Here is a 20,500-nt window from a genome sequence, read left to right on the forward strand (position 1 = left end):
GCCTGCCATACCCAGAAATGCCCTGAGCCGCTTACGGTTACTTGGGGTAGGAACTTGACAGATAGCTTCCTTTCTTTCGCTTGAAAGCTGATGCTCCCCTTGCCGTATGTGAAACCCGAGGTACCGTACCTCTGGGAGGGCAATTTGAGCTTACGAGTGCTACCCGATATCCCCGGAGTCCAATAAAATTCAGGAGGCTCATGGTGGCTTTAAGGCAGGGGGTTTGGCCCACAGTGGCAATTAACAAATCATCTACATACTGCAGAAGGAGGGCCTCCTCATTATCCCACTCCTCTAGGTCCCTGGCCAGAGCCTGGCCAAAGAGGGTGGGGGAGTTTTTAAATCCCTGGGCCAACACTGTCCAGCAAAGTTGCTTTTTAACCCTTTTTCGGTCCTCCCACTCGAAGGAGAAGATCTCCTGTGACGGGGTGGCAACTGGGATGGTAACAAAAGCATCTTTCAGATCAAGGACTGAAAAATGGGTATACTGTCCCCCTATAGAAGCCAATAAGGTATACGGGTTAGGGACAAGAGGGTGCAGAGTCTTAACCCATTCATTGACTGCCCTTAGGTCCTGTACCAGCTGATACGTGCCATCAGGCTTCTGTACGGATAGAATGGGAGTGTTCCAGGCTGACTGACATTCCCAGAGAATACCATATACTAGGAATCGATCTATAGTTTCCTGTAAACCTTCTCTGGCTTCCCTCTTGACTGGATACTGTTTTACTTGCACTGGGCCTTTCCCTGGTATGAGCTGAATAGTAATGGGGGTCTGGTGGGTGGCCTTTCCTGGAATCCCTGATGCCCACACGAGGGGGTACACCTCGTCTTCCCACGGGCTCCATTCTGGGGCTTGCATGGCTGAGGGCTCAACTGCAAGGGTCATGATCCATGCATTCTCAGGGGGTAAGGTAAGGGTTATTTCGTCCTCACTAAAATGCAGGGTGGCACCGAGGCGACAAAGTAGATCCCATCCCAGCAGAGGTGTTGGACACTCAGGGAGGTATACCAGCTTGTGGGATATAGTCCTGTTTCCCAAAGCGCATTCCGCTGGGGCATACACTGGGCACTTGGTGTCCCTGCCTGTGGCTCCCACCACAGTAAGGGAATCTGCTACTGGCAACTGAAGAGGCTGATTTACGGCAGCTCGGGCCGCTCCAGAGTCCACTAAAAAATCTATTTCTGAGCTTCCCACCCGCATCTTTACTCGGGGTTCCGGGGGTAGGGTGGTCCGTCTCCCCTGACACCCCTATTCCTGCTCCGCCATCGCCATCATGGGGCACCCCCCTTTTCTTTCCTCTTTGGGCACTCATTTTTCCAGTGTCCCTCCTGTCAACACAGGGCACACTGGTTGCGACCCAGTCGTCTCTCCTGCGGGCCCGGACGGTCGCGTCCACGGCCCCTTCCTCCCCGGCCACTTCCCTTAGTGCCGGCCTGTACCGCTGTTACCATAACTCTCACTTGCTTTTTCTCCTTCTCTGTCTCTCTCAGACTATAAGCTCGGTTTGCAGTCTCTAAGATTTGTGCCATGGTCATGCCCATTAAATCCTCCTTTTTTTATAACTTTCTCTTAATATCAGGGGCTGCTCTGCTCATAAAAATTCCCTTAATAATTGACTCAGTTGCCTGATCATCGGGGTCTGCATTAGTGTTCTGTAGAATGGTGTCCCGAATACGCTGTAGAAAGGCCCCTGGGCTTTCTTTTAAATCCTGCATTACTTCATATGGCTTTGCCCAATTATTATGTCGGACAGCCGAGTGACGGAGTCCATGCAAAAGCAACTCCTTATAGGAGGTAAGGCGGGTCATATCCCTTTCATCATTTGGATCCCACCTGGGGTCTGCTCGGGGGACTTACAAGGTGTGGGTGTAGGGGCCGAAGGAGACACCGGCTCTGCCATTACAGTGGGGATGGGGGTCTGGGGAGTAACATTAGCTGCTACCGAACCAGTCGGAGTCAGATTACAGTGCTGTAAAATATCTGGTTGAGTACATAAAGTCAGAAACAAATACACATACATATGTTCATTCCATTTACCCATTCACTGACAAAACAAAACTAATTGGAGGATCGTGTTGTAATTAATTGACCCTCCTGGTGGCCACCACTCCTGGTCCTCTAGTTGATATTGAGGCCAGTCAACTGTACAGAATCGTTTTAATTGGCTCTTAGTCATCGGATCCGCACCAAATACCTTCCAGTTTGCTAGAATGCACTCTAGGGGCGTACACCGTGCCCTAACCCCTGAGCTCTGCCCCTTTCCCATACCTACAGGGTAACTCTGGGCGTCCCCAGGTTCCAACAGAGCATACAATCCGGATTTCAAAAGGTTCCTACCTTATCCAAGGGCCCGGTTCTTCACCATGGCCTGCAGCTGCTCCTCCCCCATGTGTAAGGGACCAGTTCTTCACCGCCATCCACAACTGCTTCTCCACTATATGAGTGCGTTGCACCGTTGTGCCCTCCGGGGTCGATCAAATCGCGTCTTCTCCGAGGCCCTGGTGAACTCACTGGTGCGCACTGGGCGTCGGTTCTCGCCGCAATCCTCGACCTCCAGGAGGGGTCCGGGCAAAGCTAAATTGCAGCCTCTGGCCCACCCAGGGACGCCAAAAGCTGTTGCCGGCACCCAGTGCCGAGGGGCTGAACAACAGCTTGAGTTGGTTCGTTACCCGGTGTGCTACACCCAATAATCACAACGGGGTGGAGAAGCAGAAAAGTTTATTTGAAGCTTCAAATAGGTACAGGGAGATTTGAATCTCAAATCCTGTACCCAGAGCAGGAAGTTACACAGGCTTTTATACATCCTCTTTCCCAGCATACTTATCTAATAGCAAGCTGCCCCAAGTATCCATATAGCCAGCCAATCCAGTTCCCAGCTAGTTCCCTGGTTCTCTGTATCATTTGTTAAACTATACATAAAGCTGCTTTATTCAGCATTGTTCTTCCATATCTGCCCTGTTTGGCCTTGCTTAGTTTCAGGCAGTCTGACTCTGCAGCATATTGTTGCAGATTCTCAGCAGAACTGCTGTGTGTGCCTCCAGGCCGGGGGGCCAAGGACACTTGGGCCTAGTACGCAGAGCTGCTGCGAGTGCCTCCAGGCGGGAGGGGGGGCCAAGGACACCTGGGCCTAGTGCGAGGGGGCTTCATCGACACTCGTGGTCTTCCATCCCCTCGAGTTACCTAGTGGCCATGCCCCAGTGTCCCCAACACTATGAAAAAAGTGCACTGTTACAAAGTTCATAGAGCTGATTAAAAATTTCCCTTAGTTTTCCTTTTGATCAGAAAATAGGGTTTTAGCAAACTTGAAAATGTTGGGAAACTGTAAGACGCGTGGGAAGTTATTTACTTTCACAGTTTTGAGATTTCCCATTGGAAAACCAGAATTTCCAAATAGGAAAAAACCTAGAGAAATCTTCACAGGAAAAATTCTGCTTTTCTGGCCAGCTCTCAAAATTTATATTGCAAAATATAGCTTATGCCATCCCCAGAGTGGATTCCAGATATAATGAGACAAAAATAGATTTAAAATAGGATTATAGAAGGGGAATGTAAATAGGTTAGAAAACAATGAGAAAAATCATTGTTTGTGGGATTAATTATATAATTCTACCCCAGTGAGTTTCGGAGAGCTTCACATTACATTTGTCCAAGCTTGAAAAATAAAGTAAATAGGAAATATCCTGGCAAACAAATGGAGTTTAAATTTTGTGATAACTTGCAGGTTTAACAGATCTCTGTTAATAACTAGATCTTACTTATCCTTTAGCCTCCTATGTTTTCTTCTCATTGCTGGGAACTAGTGAACTTTGCCTTGGACGTAGGCCAGGGGTGGGCAAACTACGGCCCAGGGGCTGCATCTGGCCCTCCAGATGTTTTAATCTGGCCCTCGAGCTACCGCCAGGGAGTGGGATCTGGGGCTTGCCCTGCTCCGGCGCTGCAGCCGCAGAGCAGGGGAGGGGGCTTGCCCCGTTCCACACAGCTCCCGGAAGCAGCAGCATGTCCCTACTCCAGCTCCCATATGTAGGGACAGCAAGGAGGCTTTGCATGCTTCCCCCCCAGCCACCTGGCCGTGCCTCCACATAGAAGTTGGAGGGGGGACATGCCGCTGCATCTGGGAGCTGCTTGAAGTAAGAGCCACCTGGAGCCTGCACCCCTGACCCTCTCCCATGCCCCACCCCCCGACCCAGCTCTGACTCCCCTCCTGTCCTACAAACCCCACCATCCCAGCCCAGAACAACCTCCAGCACCCCCAACCCCTCATCACCAGCCTTACCCCAGAGCCCATACCCCCAGTCAGAGCCCTTCCCACTCCCCCCCCACACCCCAACCTGGAGCCCCCTCCTGCACCCTGAATTCCTCATTTCTGGCTCCACTCCAGAGCCTGCACCCCCCAGCCAGAGCCCTCACCCCCTCCTTCACCCCAACCCCCCATTTTGTGAGCGTTCATGGCCCACCATACAATTTCCATACCCAGATGTGGCCCTCAAGCCAAAAAGTTTGCCCACTCCTGACATAGGCACTGAGTACTTGCTGTTGACTTTTTGCACTGCAATTCCATCGTGTTCTGCCTGAACCTCTGTAAGATGCAAGGTTTGGGGTTATTTTTTAAGATTTTTCCTCTAAGAAATCAATGTTTTTGATGTTTCAACTTCAGAACTTTAAATAGCTTTCTTGCCAAAAGAACCAAAGACTAGGTGGAACAAACTAGTGTTTCCTTTTCATAATGAGTGGTCCAGGAGCACTGTTATTTCACTTCTGAGAAGTCAAAGTTTTGAAAATCTAATACACTAAATGATAGCCCACTCTTTGAGAAGGCTGGTGTTCAGTTTATGCTATTAAACCCTCAAATCAAATTATTTTTCCAGTTTTTTTTAGTAGAGATGAGAAATATATTTGGGGAAAATATCCTGGTATTAGCAATCACAGACAATGAATTAATTTTACTCTTTTGCTGCACTGTAATGTGTGTAGGTGCTATTGGATTGCTTCCTTAGCAATACCTTCTTGAACAGAATGAATTCCCGAAGTTGCATGTTTAACATTCTCTGAACATGTATACAGAGCTGTGTAACTTGGGTTCTGCATCTCAATGCACAGTAACTAAAGGAAAAGTGATATTTTACTTTAGATTGTTGGATTTCACTTTGTCTGACAGACTCCAAAATGGTGGAGGAATTTGAATACAGGGAGTAATGCTAGTATATTTCAGCTTTGTCTGTTATGATAGGACTGCAATACTAGCTCTCACTGTTACTATCACTGTACTACAACATCTGCTGGTTCCTTCAAGAATGGCTTCAAGCTCACATCCTCAGAACGTTCTGCAACTTCATTCCAATCTCCACTCCTGCACTACTCAACAACTTCTCACTTATCTTGTTCTGGGAGGTGGATATTAGCCTCATGCTTCTAAACTTCCTCTCTTCACTTGAGGCTGAGTGTCTTTTTGCATCTGTTATTTAATTAATACTGATGCCTATTTCAGATTTGCAGTGAAGAGTTTTATGTTTCAAACTTTCAAATGCTGCTGCATGTTACATGCATATTGGTTATGCTCTCTTATTTCTCACCAAAAGAAATAGAAATAGTTTAATTCTGAGAATATTCCAAAAGCTCTCGCTCTAATTTGTCTTCATTTAAAGGAATATTCAGAACCATTTCCTTTTGTTACATATCCTTACTGAGTTCAGGACTGTGTGCAATATAATAAATACTCTGAAAATGAGATTAAGATGTCTCTTCATCCTTCTCCTTTTTCTTTCCTGAGATGCTCTGAAAATATGATTTAGGGCAGGTTTGAGAGTTAATATTTTTGGATGCCATGCAATGTGTATTGCCTTTTGTGGGTATATCGGTAGGCAGTTGCTCCGCACTGAAGAAGTGATTTAGCTTGAGTGACTCATCCAATAAAATACCTTTTTTTGTGTATGCAAACAACATCAGCAATGAACTGCTAGCAACAGCGTGCCTGCTACGACATAACCCTTTGCTCATGCAAACAAACATGTAGGGCCATGTCTTTTCCTCCAAATAAGGTGTGTTTGTTTTTAATAGCAGCAAGATAACTAATGCAAATTACCCCTTTCTGTAAAATCCTAGGGGAGACAAAGCACAGGGTAGTTTACCTGGATGTAGCTAGGCTAGGCTAACACTATACCATACACAGGGTTGATAACAATAGCATTGCTCAAAAAAGATTTCTCCTGAAGACAAGGTGCTCCATGCTCTCAGGGGATGAATGCTTTGTGCATTCAGGAGTTACATCCATTCCCATCAGCAGTAGTACAAAACTAGATATGGAAACCAGGTCTCTTTCAAGGCAGTTTTACATCACTAGACCACATGATCTCTCTTTCTTTCAGTTCTCCATTGATGTTTATAGTAAGGAGCTTGCAATACAAACTTCATGCCAATATGACATCGCAAAGTTATACTACAGCTTAGTATCGATATGCTGGAGGTTGGGTGGTTCCCTACAAGCATATTTTCTATCAGTGAGGCAGTCACAAGCCTTGCAGAAATTGGTGGGCTTAATAGCTTTAGCCGAACTGAACTGGAAGGTAGCTATCAGTTAAATCCCCTTTGTTTATTAATACTAGAAAAAAATAGAAGCCGCTGTCCAAATCACAGACTTTTGAGGGGTCTGACTGCAAATGTGGGGGCTGAGTATTTTTTTGGTGGAGCTGTGTACATCTGTAAGTAAAAAGCAGCCAGCCAAAAACAAGCAGAAAGTCATGAAACAAAAGCAGCACTGACAAAGTGGCTCAAAGAAAAAGCTTTTTGGAATTATGAGCAAGGAAACTGTGTCCTGTTTATTTCTTACTGTGTTCAAGGAAGGAGGACTTTGGGTATATTCTTTGTAAGAAAGCAGGTTTGCATCAAAGAAATACCCAACAATCGTTGGTTCCTCCTCTTAACAGAAACAACCTTCCAGGCCCTGAATATTGGCTAACCATTGAGGCCAAAAGAGGGTAATACTATTTAATTTGTATAAAAATGACAAAAATGTGTGTTTATTCTATGTTGATTTGCAAGTTTATGTTACAATTAATTTGAAACCTGGTTCAGAAAAGAAAGGATTAAAGAGAGTGATGCTACTTCTATATACAACAAAAGGATTTTACAATACTGGAGTTGTGACAAGCATTGCCCAGGGGGGCGGGGGGCAGGCTTCCCTTCAGCTCCTGCCTGATTCTCAGTTCCGTTACACTGATTTTAGGGTGGTCTGTTTTTTCATTGAACAGTGCAAGTACGAGTTTAATTATATGTTGAAATAATCATAGCTCATAATTAAATATTAACTCAATTTCTGTGCTAATCTAGTCAATTTATATTGTCAGGGCTTAAATTCAGCCAGAACCCATTGGAGTGGAATGGAGGTAAATATTTTCAAACTAAAGCCCTCAGCCCGCCTGCGCGTGCACACTCACTCTCTCTCTCTCTCTCTCCTCCCCCCTCCCCCCCCACGCAGCCCTAACGCCCCAGGGGTGGGGGTTCAGGAAATAATTTTTGAGAATTTAAGCCCTGTATACTGGAAGCAAATCTTTGCTTCATCTCTGTTAAAATATTGTAATGAGCTTCCAGTCCCTCACTGTCTGGATTGCATGATTTCAGTGAGGCTGATGGAAAGGAAAGTGAAACAATATGTTCTGTTGTGGGGGGTTGCTGCCTGCTGCATTGATTTGCTTAAAAACAGATTAGAGACAGAGAACATAAACCAGTTCAGTAAGTACTGTTACTTTGACCAAACTTATCTCATGTGATATTGAAAACAACTAGTACCACAGTATTGTTTTAGATTCTAAGGGCTGGCTTGTGACTTTGCTACAAGCATTGAGTTAGGAACTGCACATACAGTAACTCCTTACTTAATGTTGTAGTTATGTTCCTGAAAAAATGTGACTTTAAGCGAAACGATGTTAAGCGAATCAAATTTCCCCATAATAATGAATGTAAACGGCGGGGGGCATAGGTTCCAGGGATTTTTTTTTTCCAGACAAAAGGCATTATATACTTTTTAAACAAGCAATTTAATATAGGTATAAGTTTTAAACAATTTTAAAGAAACAATTTAATACTACAATCATAATTGCTGAGTATGAAGCTTGGTTGAGGTGGTGGAGTCAGAGAGTGGAAGAGGGTGGATTGTCCAGCTGCTCCTCTTGCTGAACTTTCTGAACTCGAAAAAACACATCTAGAGATTGTTGTTTTGCCTTCCTTTTTTTTTCCCCCTTGGTAAATTTCTTTATAGCAAGTCATTAGATGACCAACTCCCCTCATCACTTTGGAGCTGTTCTCCCTGTCAGGATTGTCAATTCTCAGGATTTGCAAGCCAGCCTTAATCCGCCTCTTCTCCCCGCCCTCGCCCCCATTTACTCTACGCACCGCATCCTCGCTCCTTCCCCCTCCCTCGCCTCCTGTCTGTGGCAATCAGCTGGTTTGCAGCATTCAAGAGGCAGAGGAGTGATGGGGGGGAGAAGAGAGGACACAGCGGGCAGCCTCCCGCCTCCCTCCTCCCTCCCCGCCTCCTGCCCGTGGCAATCAGCTGGTTTGTGGTGTTCAAGAGGCAGGGGAGGGAGGGGAAGGCTGTGCGCTGCGTCTTTGCTCCTCCTCCTCCCTCCCCTGCCCCCTGAATGCCGCAAACCAACTGATTGCCACGGGCAGGAGGCGGCAGGAAAGCACTGATCCGCGGGGTCTGCCAGCTGGTGGGAGGCTCTGGGGGCAGGGTGTAGGGGAGCTGATAGGGGGCCTGCCAACTGTGGACAAAGCAGGCAGCCAAAGGATGTTATAGCGGAGCATCGCACAGCTTTAAATGGAGCAGGTTCTGTAATGGAGTAGGGACATAAGATTGAAACAATGTTAAGCGAGAGGACGTTAAGTGGGGAGTTACTGTAATTGCATCTGAGTAGACCAGGGTCAAATTGTGGTGTCTTCCCACTCCCCACATACCTGCACTGGAGTAGGAGTGGTGACTCTGCAAAGCTGCTCAACCGCAGGCTACAATACAGGTCGCCCATACTGCAACTTTATGATAAATGTAGCGCTTTATTGCCCTTACTCCTCTACGTGTGTGCATAACAAAGGTTGCACTTGTCCTCAAAATGTAAATGTTTTCCTATATTTTATTCATAAATTTGTTTCATTTTTAAAATTCTTATATATAGTACATAGAGTACTGGACTAGGACACAGAAAACTTGGATTCTATTCCTGTCTCTGCCACTGGTCTGCTGGGTGATCTTAGGCAAGTTACTTTACAGCTGTGCCATCTGTAAAATGGGGAGAGTAATACTAACCTCCTTTGTAAAGCACTTTGAAATCTACTGATGAAAAGGGCTGTAGAAGAACTAGGTATTTATGATGATAAATGTAATTCCTAAAGACATTGGAACAGATAGATCCTCAGATGGTATAAATCAGCACAGATCTATTTACATCAGTTCATACCAGCTTAGGATCTGTTCCTTTTATATTTTGGGAAGCTCATTTAAAGGGCAGATGGTGACCATTTTTTTCCTCTTTATGTTAGTTGTATTGAAATGATACAGCTGAATAGGTTCTTTATTTATAGGATGAATGAACTGTTCCCTGTAACTGGTGAACAGGTACAAAAATACTTTTGCATAGATGAAGCACAAGTGTGTTTTCAGTTATACTGCCATATATGAATTCAAATAAACCCAGAATAGGAGTTAAGATTTAATACCAAAATAGGATTATTTAGGTCATAATTTTAAACCTTTATTTGCAGTGTTCCATAAAAGAGCATATTTTCAACATGCAAAGAATAAAGTCAGTCAACTTTCTACCTGTACTTATACGAAACTAGTGATGCTTTATTTATATTTTAACCAAATCAGACAGTGATTTCTTATTTTTCATATCCATTAATACTTTGTGTGATATAAAAACCACAGAGAAATAAGCTATTCTAGATATGGGCAAAATTTTTCAGACAAATAGTTATTTGCCAGTGATGATGCTCTTATAACCCATTGGCCAGGGCATTCACCTGGGATGTAGAAAACCCAGGTTTAATTCCCCATTCTGCCAGATGTAGAGAAGGGGGTTGAATGGGGGTTTCTGAGCTCCCAGGTGAGTGTCTTAACCATTGTGCTTTGAGACATTCTGGGGTAGGTCTTAGTCTCCACTGCTGAAGTGGTTCAACTTTGTATACGTAGTCATGGAGCAGTGACTAGAGTCTAGGTCTCCTATGTTCCAGATTCATGCTCTAACCTCTGAGACAGAGAGTTGTTCTAATGCTCTGTCTCTTGCCCAGTGAAACCCCAGTTCATCTTTCAGCAAACATGTAAAAACTAGCCTGGGCTGAATTAAATGTTTTGGGCAACAAAAAAAGCTAACCCATTTCATTTTAGATTTGTCAAAAACTTTTGGAATTTTTAGTTTGTTTGACCCAGCCCAATATTTTTTGATTTCCAGAACTTCCAACCAACTGAAGAATTAGTTATTCTCCCAGACTTATTGTACATCAATAGATGTTAAGTTTACTGCAACTGATTCTTTGTAAATTTTAGAACAATTTGCTGCAATATTTGTTTAGAAGTAATACAGAGAGCTGCTGCTGCTTCATCACAGACATGATCATGGAAAACTATTCTGTAGAGCATGTTAAACTGGCTATTTTCTTAACACTGTTTAATGGCTTATGCTAATTGAATCTGTGGTCTCAGTCCAGATCTTAATAGATGTATCTGCAGCATAACCCCCCCCCCACACACACCAACAGAATTAACTGGGATACTTGCCCGCTGAAGATTAGATTCCCATTGTCTTCAGTGGGCTTCCAATGAGATCCAGATTCAGCAAAGACTAAAGAGCGACTGGATGTGGAAACTGAATGTTAAACTGAAAATGGAAACTGAAAATTAAAAGTTTTGAAGAGCATCCAGGAACAATGAGACCAGAGAAGAATGGTGAAACAATCCAATTTTTATAACCTTTTGGTGTTGGAGTGATTGGAATAGATTTTTGAAAGAAAGCAGGAATTGGCTGGAACCTTCTTCCATCCTGTCTTCACCCTTCACATCTAGGATCTTTAGGAAGAATTCCTCTGGAATAGAGGTAGGAAAGTGGCATGCAAAGAATCTGACAAGTCCTAATCCTGGACCTCCATTTATAGGAGGGGAAGGGACATGGAGGCCGTTGTCCCTACACTCCGAATCCAGACATTTGAAAAGAGTTTAAAATAAAGAATATTACTATTCACTATTAATATTGCAAGCTAAAATATAGTTTCATGCTCAAATTTTGTTACTACTCGTACTGTACTAGGATGATTACCAAGCTCTTTTCATCCATAGCTCTCAAAGCATTCTACAAAGGAGGTCATTTTATGGATGAGAAAACGGAGGCACAGAAAGGTGAAATGACTTGTAACTTACTAGTATGGTCCCACTGTTGACTGGACATATGGGGGTGAAATTACATTTGCCCTTCCACTAATTCAGACACATCTCTTACTTTCATTGGCACTAGTTCTCGATTAACAAATGTTTTTCTTAAGACTTCCATACATGGAAGGGGTGGGAGAAGTGAGGGAAAGATAACACCATTTTCTCACCCTCAGTGATTCTATAGACCACTGTAATTGGGTTTCTACCCCTGTACCCTTGCTAGCTGCACTTTCTGTGATGTGGGTGTCCTGGTCTACTCAGCTGCTATTTCAGTCTGAAATCTCAAGGTTGGCAAGCAGCTGCATGGATTAGGACAGCAAAGCAGTAGTCCGTTCACTACAGAGCCCAGGAGTGGTAGCTGACTACAGAATAGAATAAGTGTTTGGTTTGGGGGAAAACTGTTTAGGTTTAGGGAAAACTGTTTTGAACTTACGCACAGAGGTGCCTTCACTAGAGAGGAATACTTGAGTTTTGTATCCGTATTTAAAACGGAGCGTGGGTGACATAAAATAGTGACAGTTGGGAGTTTCGGACTCATTCTCTACAAAACAGTTGGTGACTATGATATGATGGTTGCTCAGGATTGACAGGAATCCAGAAGGTGCTCATGGCATAACTGGACAAATCGTCAATAGCAATGTGTGCACTGGTTGTTAACTATTTGAAAGGTGTGTAACATGATCTGATCTGTCAAAAAATTATCTATACTTTGAGATAGTACACTAAGGAAATACCTCATTTTTTCCATACCAATGCTATATAAGGATAAGCTGGATTCAAAGGGAGAAGTAATAAAGCATTCCCATTTTTACTGTAAACTTCACATCCAATATTACATAGTTTGCAAAGCCCTGTTTGTACCAGAAACAGGCAGACAAGGTAACTTGCACACTAATTCTTTCATGCAGCAAGTGCACATGACAATTATCGGGGCACCTAGGACTGAGAGTCACTTTGTTATCCCCTGCCTGCAACATGAGGAAATCTTTTATGTGCCTGGCTGGATATCAGTTCCCTAACACAATCAGCCTCTTAGCCACTCGAGCACTCTCCTTTGGGCGATGCCAGTCTTGCAATCTCGGAAACAAATAAATACTTACAACACAAAACTGGCTCTATACTTTATTAATAAAGTAGGTTCCCTCCCTACCTCCAAGTTCACTCTGGACAAGCATAAAAGGACAAGCATCCAAACATTCATGAATACATCCCCATTTCACAAGGGGTTTCCTCAGTGAATGGAGTCAAGAGACCATTCCTCCCTCTGCATTATACTGAAACAGTCTTTTATTTTAGTTGCTATCGATAGATCGGGTAAACCCCTGTCTTGTTGTAACATTCCTTTTGTACCTTCAAGGAGTTTTGGTTGTTTGCAGTTGCCTCAGATGCCTTTCCAGTCAAAGTCTTGGTACTGAGCAAGACTAAACAATTGAGCCTTGCATTACACCCCCAGCTAAACAGGGCTGAATGACGACTCCCTCCTGCTTGAATGGACCACCACTGAGGCATATTATCCCCTGGCTACTAATTTTCATGCCAAATCCATAAAGCATACTTTCAGTACAAATACATTATCCCCTTAAATATTGCCTGTTCATACATGTCAGAATGATTACGAGTCTTGACAATTAATGAGCTTTCTTTAGATATTTTACATGTTACTCTACGGAAAAATATCCTGTAAGAGATGTGTTTGATGTAGTGAGTTTGTCATGTCTGAGGTGAGAGTTGTTTGCAAAGAACAGGGAACCCTTTGCTAAGGAGTCTGTGTCACATTGCACATCAGGCTTATATAAAAAGGACAAACAGGATTGAATTAGCCACACTGGAAAAAAAATTTCAGTTGGTTTTCTTCAGAGAACTAACCAGGATTCATCTTGCTCAAGATAATCCTTCCCAAGCAACTTTCAAGAAACTAAAAATGTTCAAAGGTGTGCATGGCACAACTATTTTCAAAGATACAGCTATGTTGTGATTTCGTAGCAGAATGCTTGTGGAGAATATGGGTTACACTAGTATTCTGGAACATATCAAATTTTACCCTCTCATTAATATGGTCATCTTGTCTGCTCCTGCCCTTTCAGGCTCAACTTGAGCCATTGAACATTCCTTCAGATCTTTGCAGCATGAAGATGTGGCTCTGACCGGCAATGGGGAATCAGAGAATGAATGCATTGTGTTTGGATTTGTGTCCATCAGGAGAAGATTAATCTTAAGGACACACTTCTGGAGAGAGTGCTGAACCAATTGGGACTTAGGGAAAGGAAACTTTGCTTCCTCTTTAGGAAAAAAAATCTTGTGCATAAGCAAATAATTATGCTACAGTCATCATTCAGTTAATATTCTGTTTAACTATGGTTATCAATCATTACTTGATTAAAACCTTGTGTGCCTGGCAACAAAATTTAGCTTGTCTAAAAAATAGTGGGGCAGGGAAATGTACTAATGCAGGTAAGGGGAAAAAAAAGGCAACTGTGCAAGTTACTAATCAAATCACTTAATTAAAACTAGTTTGTGTTAAACAGGAATTCTTAATTTAGGACTGGGAATGATATTGTCAATGCGAAACAGTCAATTTTGTTCAGATAGTAAACAAAAACACACAAATAATGTTAACATTAAAATCTTTCCAAATCCACAACATGAATACATTGATAAAATTGAACAGAAAGAAATATTATGCAAACAGCTGATTTCAGAAAGTAGTAACTTATGCTCTGTACATGACATAACAATTTCAAAGAAAATGTATGTCACAGAATTTACTTAAATCCTCTCATTTTTCACTGTTCTCTCATACAGATATATTGAGTAAAACTTCCCCCAATGCAAAATCATTCAGTAAAGACCAGTGATAAGATCTAAACTATAAAATTCAAATCCAGACTCAGCTTTTCCGGAAGACTAGGTGTAAGTTGATCTTAAATTGTAGTGATTGAGGACCATTATAAAGATAGGACTGATCCTCAAAATTCAGATATAGATCCAACCTACCCTCAAGTTTGGGTGCGGGGGATAATTGTGGATCCAAGATTCAAAGTTCAGGCTTATCTGCAATGTTGGGATTAATCATTACAGAAAATGCTACCTGGAGGGAATTTATCAATTTAATAACCTCCATCATCAATAGTACGCATATGATAAATCATCCAATAAATTTTCTTTTAACTACTGTGACTATCTGTACTATCTGGTCGACTGAATTTAGCCGTATGGAGTGGAAATCTATCAACTTAATGAAAAAACTCGTACAGATACAGACAGACATCATCTTCCTTTCCAAATGCAAACAGATGGACATCATACCAAAAGAACTGAAGGTAAAAAATCCATTACAATCTACATACCACACAGACTATGCTGACACACACTCTTGCTTGTGCCACACACTCTCAAAGAAACTGCGGAACCACCTGATCAACATCCTCTGCAGCAAACAGGGAAAGATTAAGAATGAGCTCTCAAAACTGGATACTCTCATAAAAAAACAACCTTCCACATAAACTTCCTCGTGGCTGGACTTTACAAAAACTAGACAAGCCATTTACAACACACACTTTGCTTCTCTACAAAAGAAAAAGGACACTAAACTATCTAAACTACTACATGCCACAAGGGACCACACCAGTGGTTCCCTTAATCCATCCAGCAATATTGTTAATCTATCCAACTATACTCTTCGCCCAGCAGAAGAATCTGACCTATCTCGGGGCCTCTCCTTTTGCCCCTCGACCCCCACGAACATGATACAGTTCTGTGGTGAGCTAGAATCCTATTTTCAATGTCTCCGACTCAAGGAATATTTCCAGCACACCTCTGAACAACATTACTAACCCACAGAGACCTTCCTACCAAGACTACAAAAAGAAGAATTCTGGGTGGACTCCTCCTGAAGGTCGAAACAACAGACTGGACTTCTACATAGAGTGCTTCCGCCAACATGCATGGGCTGAAATTGTGGAAAAGCAGCATCACTTGCCCCATAACCTCAGCCGTGTAGAACACAATGTCATCCACAGCCTCAGAAACAACTCTGACATCATAATCAAAAAGGCTGACAAAGGAGGTGCTGTCGTCATCATGAATAGGTCAGAATATGAACAAGAGACTGCTAGGCAGCTCACCAACACCACTTTCTATAAGCCATTACCCGCTGATCCCACTGAAGGTTACCAAAAGAAACTACACCATTTGCTCAAGAAACTCCCTGAAAAAGCACAAGAACAAATCCGCAAAGACACGCCCATAGAACCCCAACCAAGGGTATTCTATCTGCTACCCAAGATCCATAAACCTGGAAATCCTGGACACCCCATCATCTCAGGCATTGGCACCCTGACAGCAGGATTGTCTGGCTATGTAGGCTCCCTCCTCAGGCCCTACACTACCAGCAATCCCAGCTATCCTAGAGACACCACTGACTTCCTGAGGAAACTAAAATCCATCGGTGATCTTCCTGAAAACACCATCCTAGCCACTATAGATGTAGAAGCCCTCTACACCAACATTCAACATTCTACACAAAGATGGACTACAAGCTGTCAGGAACAGTATCCCCGATAATATCACGGCAAACTTGGTGGCTGAACTTTGTCCTCACCCATAACTATTTCACATTTGGGGACAATGTATACCTTCAAATCAGCGGCATTGCTATGGGTACCCGCATGGCCCCACAGTATGCCAACATTTTTATGGCTGACTTAGAACAACGCTTCCTCAGCTCTCGTCCCCTAACGCCCCTACTCTACTTGCGCTATATTGATGACATCTTCATCATCTCAACCCATGGGAAAAGAATCCCTTGAGGAATTCCACCATGATTTCAACAATTTCCATCCCACCATCAACCTCAGCCTAGACCAGTCCACACAAGAGATCCACTTCCTGGACACTGCGGTGCTAATAAGCGATGGTCACATAAACACCACCCTATACCAGAAACCTACTGACCGCTATGTTTACCTACATGCCTCCAGCTTTCATCCAGACCCCATCACACGATCCATTGTCTACAGCCAAGCTCTATGAGACAACCGCATTTGCTCCAACCCCTCAGACAGAGACAAACACCTACAAGATCTCTATCAAGCGTTCTTACAACTACAATCCCCACCTGCTGAAGCGAAGAAACAGATTGACAGAGCCAGAAGCGGACCCAGAAGGTACGTACTCCAGGACAGGCCCAACAAAGAAAACAGAACGCCACTAGCCATCACCTTCAGCCTCCAACTAAAACCTCTCCAACGCATCATCAAGGATCTACAACCTATCCTGAAGGACGACCCATCACTCTCACAGATCTTGGAAGACAGGCCAGTCCTTGCTTACAGACAGCCCCCCCAACCTGAAGCAAATACTCACCAGCAACCACACACCACACAACAAAACCACTGACCCAGGAACCTATCCTTGCAACAAAGCCCTCTGCCAACTGTGTCCACATATCTGTTCTGGGGATACCATCATAGGGCCTAATCACATCAGGCACACTATCAGAGGCTCGTTCACCGGCACATCTACCAATGTGATATATAGCATCATGTGCCAGCAATGTCCCTCTGCCGTGTACATTGGCCAGACTGGACAGTCTCTACATAAAAGAATAAATGGACACAAATCAGACGTCAAGAATTATAACATTCAAAAACCAGTCGGAGAACACTTCAATCTCTTTGGTCACTCGATTACGGACCTAAAAGTGGCAATTCTTCAACAAAAAAACCTCAGAAACAGACTCCAAGGAGAGACTGCTGAATGGGAATTAATTTGCAAACTGGACACCATTAACTTAGGCTTGAACAACGACTGGGAGTGGATGTTTCATTACACAAAGTAAAACTATTTCCCCATTTTTATTCCCCTCCCCCCTCCGCCCCCCCGCTGTTCCTCACATGTTCTTGTCAACTGCTGGAAATGGCTCATCTTGATTATGACTATAAAAGGTTCCACCACCACCACCCCCGCTCTCCTGCTGGTAATAGCTCACCTTACCTGATCACTCTTGCTACAGTGGGTATGGTAACACCCATTGTTTCATGTTCTCTGTGTATATAAATCTCCCCACTGTATTTTCCACTGCATGCATCCGATGAAGTGAGCTGTAGCTCACAAAAGCTTATGCTCAAATAAATTGGTTAGTCTCTAAGGTGCCACAAGTACTCCTTTTCTTTCTGTGGATACAGACTAACACGGCTGCTACTCTGAAACCTGTGACTAACTCAAACGTGGGAATCATTTGCATAAAACTTGCCAACCTTTCCCTACATCGTTCTTATTCATGGAACATCCTTTCTGAACTGGTCCACAAGTCACCCTTCACATTTAAATCTCTCCCAAACACTTACTTACTCTGCAATGCCTACAAGAACTAGCCAACTAAGGTTTTGATCCAAAATCCACTTGAATCAATAGAAGGAACCCCACTGACAAAGTGGTTTCGATCAGGCCCTATGGCATCTATTTGTCTATTACTTTTGTTTCTCTCATGAATAAATGCTGATCAAATGGTATTCAGAAGAAGGGAAGTGAAAGGTGGGAGCACGGAAGGGGCATAGGACATTAGAAGCAGTGAGGCAGAAAGGCATAAACACTAAGGAAAGAGGGTGTGGAAGGCAAGGGAATAGTGTTCTCAATTTAAAAAATACCCCAACAACTACAGTGTTTGTCATCACACTGATCGCTCTGCTTATATATTAAAGCCCTTTCTCAAACCCTTCAGCTATCTACATCCTATTAGATTGCACATTTTGGGGGAAAAGACTGTGGCTCTTTCACCATAAAAAATTAAATCATATGGATGATATTCCTACACATCATTGCAATATACTCTGATTTTGGGCCTTCTTCTAATTCCTTCCTCCATGTGACATGGTACTCCACTCACTGCTGGAATGGCACCCTCTCCTGGTCACTCTGGGGAATAGCTTGCAAGGTTGATGCCCTTCCCACTGGCCAGGTCACCAAACGGTTTCCTCTTCCAGGGTTGGAAAGTCTCTTCCCCAAAACAGGCTCAGGCAATCTTGCTATTTACTGCCCCATGGTGCCGTTTCCCCAGTGGGTGGCAGGGGAACCAAGGCCCACCTCTAGCTCTACTCCAGATTCCAGCTCAGGGACCCTCTTGTCAGCAGTCAAGATCTGTTCCACCCCAAACCTTGCTGCATTCCCCTGAGCCCTTTCCTAATCTTCTGGCTCTCCCTTTCTTCTCTGGGTCTACCAGCTTCACCACTCCCTCCTCCTAGGGAGAGACTACAGCCTTTCCCAGCAACCCTGTCTTTCTGCTACCAATTTCCTGTCATTGTAAATCCAGCCCAGCTCATTTCTCCCCAGCTGTGCTCCCCTCACTCAGTCCAGGGATTACTTAGCACCCGATTCCTCTCAGCTGTGGGCTGTTGGGTTAAGTAGCCCTCCTCTTACCCTCCATTAACCCTGTCAGGGCAAGTGTGGGGTGAGCACCCCATCACACTCCCCTGAGCCCTTCGGTATAAATTCAGATCAAGAGTAGAAAAAGCTACAATTAAAGGAAGTATTTCCCCATGGTCAGCCTCTATACTTTGAGGTTTAGAAGCATATTTTTCACATGTAATTAAGTATCTCCATTTTTTTGGGCTCACAAATGTGAATGCAAATTTCTATTTTCACAGTGTGAAAATTCCTGTATCAAAGATGTTTTTAAATTTTACATCCACTTATTTTCAGCTACTGAGATTCCTAAATCTCGGATTTCACCTGCCAAGATTAGACAGGGTTCCAACTGTATAGGAATTTAAAGTCACTGCCCAGCATCCACACAGGCAAAAATAAAGTTCAGATGATTAAGACAAAGCTTTAAAAGTTCCTTGGTTGCAGTGACTATGTAGCCATTCAATTTTCAGTCCTCGGTGTAAGATGAGAAAGGTGAAAATTAAGCTATTTGTGTAGCACTGTAAACTTTTTTTTGTTTTGCACAACACTTTGCTCTGCTCCCTCTTTTTCTGGTTACGATTTAATCATCTGCACTAACCTGATTAGCAGATCTACTTGGAGATCATTGCAGGGCATGCTGACTCAGGAGCAGCCTGGCAATATGTAGGTCCAGTGGGTCCGTTTTGTTGACTAGATATATTCATTGTGCTTGACTGATTTAGAACTGTGAGCTGAGTTGCACTCACCACACCAGCATTGATCTTATTTTTTTGGGAAGACAACATATTTTTTCCTCAGCTGCTGCTCAGTTTTGTATAGCTGTTTATTCTACTATTAATGATAGAATGGTAATTTTTGTGATCAATTCTGAGTGCCACTTAATACCATTTTGATAGACGATTCTTCCCCAGTTAAAACATTTGGGAATAGTAGTAAGCTTTAATAAAATATAAAGCATACTCAAAAAGTTAAGGACAATAGTTACCACTTGTGTCACATGTGGCCGAAGGTGATATGAAAAGAGCATTTATCCTTACCCTGTGCCACGAAACTCTAAACAGAAAACCATATTATAATAAAGACATAACTTGTGCTCATTTCAAAAGTTAATCTTTCATAGTGCCGCCCCAGGGCTTTCTGAATAACTGCTTCCTACCATTTGTCAGGCAAAAGTCTTGACTCACAGAAACCATATTAATTAAGTTTTTACTAGCCTTTCCAAACAGATGGGGAAAAAACCAAGACAACCATGATATTTGACAGCGTAATACTAGTGTAATACTTGTAATAACAATAGAAGAGTTCAGTCTTTATTGACATTACATTGAACAGAGCAATGACTCGCCATTTAACATCATGACCAACGTGTTCCTTTTCTCTTAAAATGGCCCTGAATTTTTTCCTTGCTCTATTAAAGGCACTTCATTTTAACTTATGTATGAAACATAAAGGCCAAGTTCTTCTAAACCCATTCTTACAAGCCTGCTTAAAACACTCAGTGCATAATTATATTAACTAAATTTCTTTTAGAGAAGCAAGTTTATGTTTGCACGTTCTTGACAGCTGGTTTGGCATAGACAGGGATTTTAATAAGTGATGGATAATTTTCAGAAAGTTTAGAGTCCTGGTTTGGTTCAGATAAGCATCCCACCTTATGTAAAATATCTGAATGTTCAGTC

This window comes from Natator depressus, chromosome 4, assembly GCF_965152275.1.
Source record: "Natator depressus isolate rNatDep1 chromosome 4, rNatDep2.hap1, whole genome shotgun sequence".
In the NCBI taxonomy this organism is placed as follows: domain Eukaryota; kingdom Metazoa; phylum Chordata; order Testudines; family Cheloniidae; genus Natator; species Natator depressus.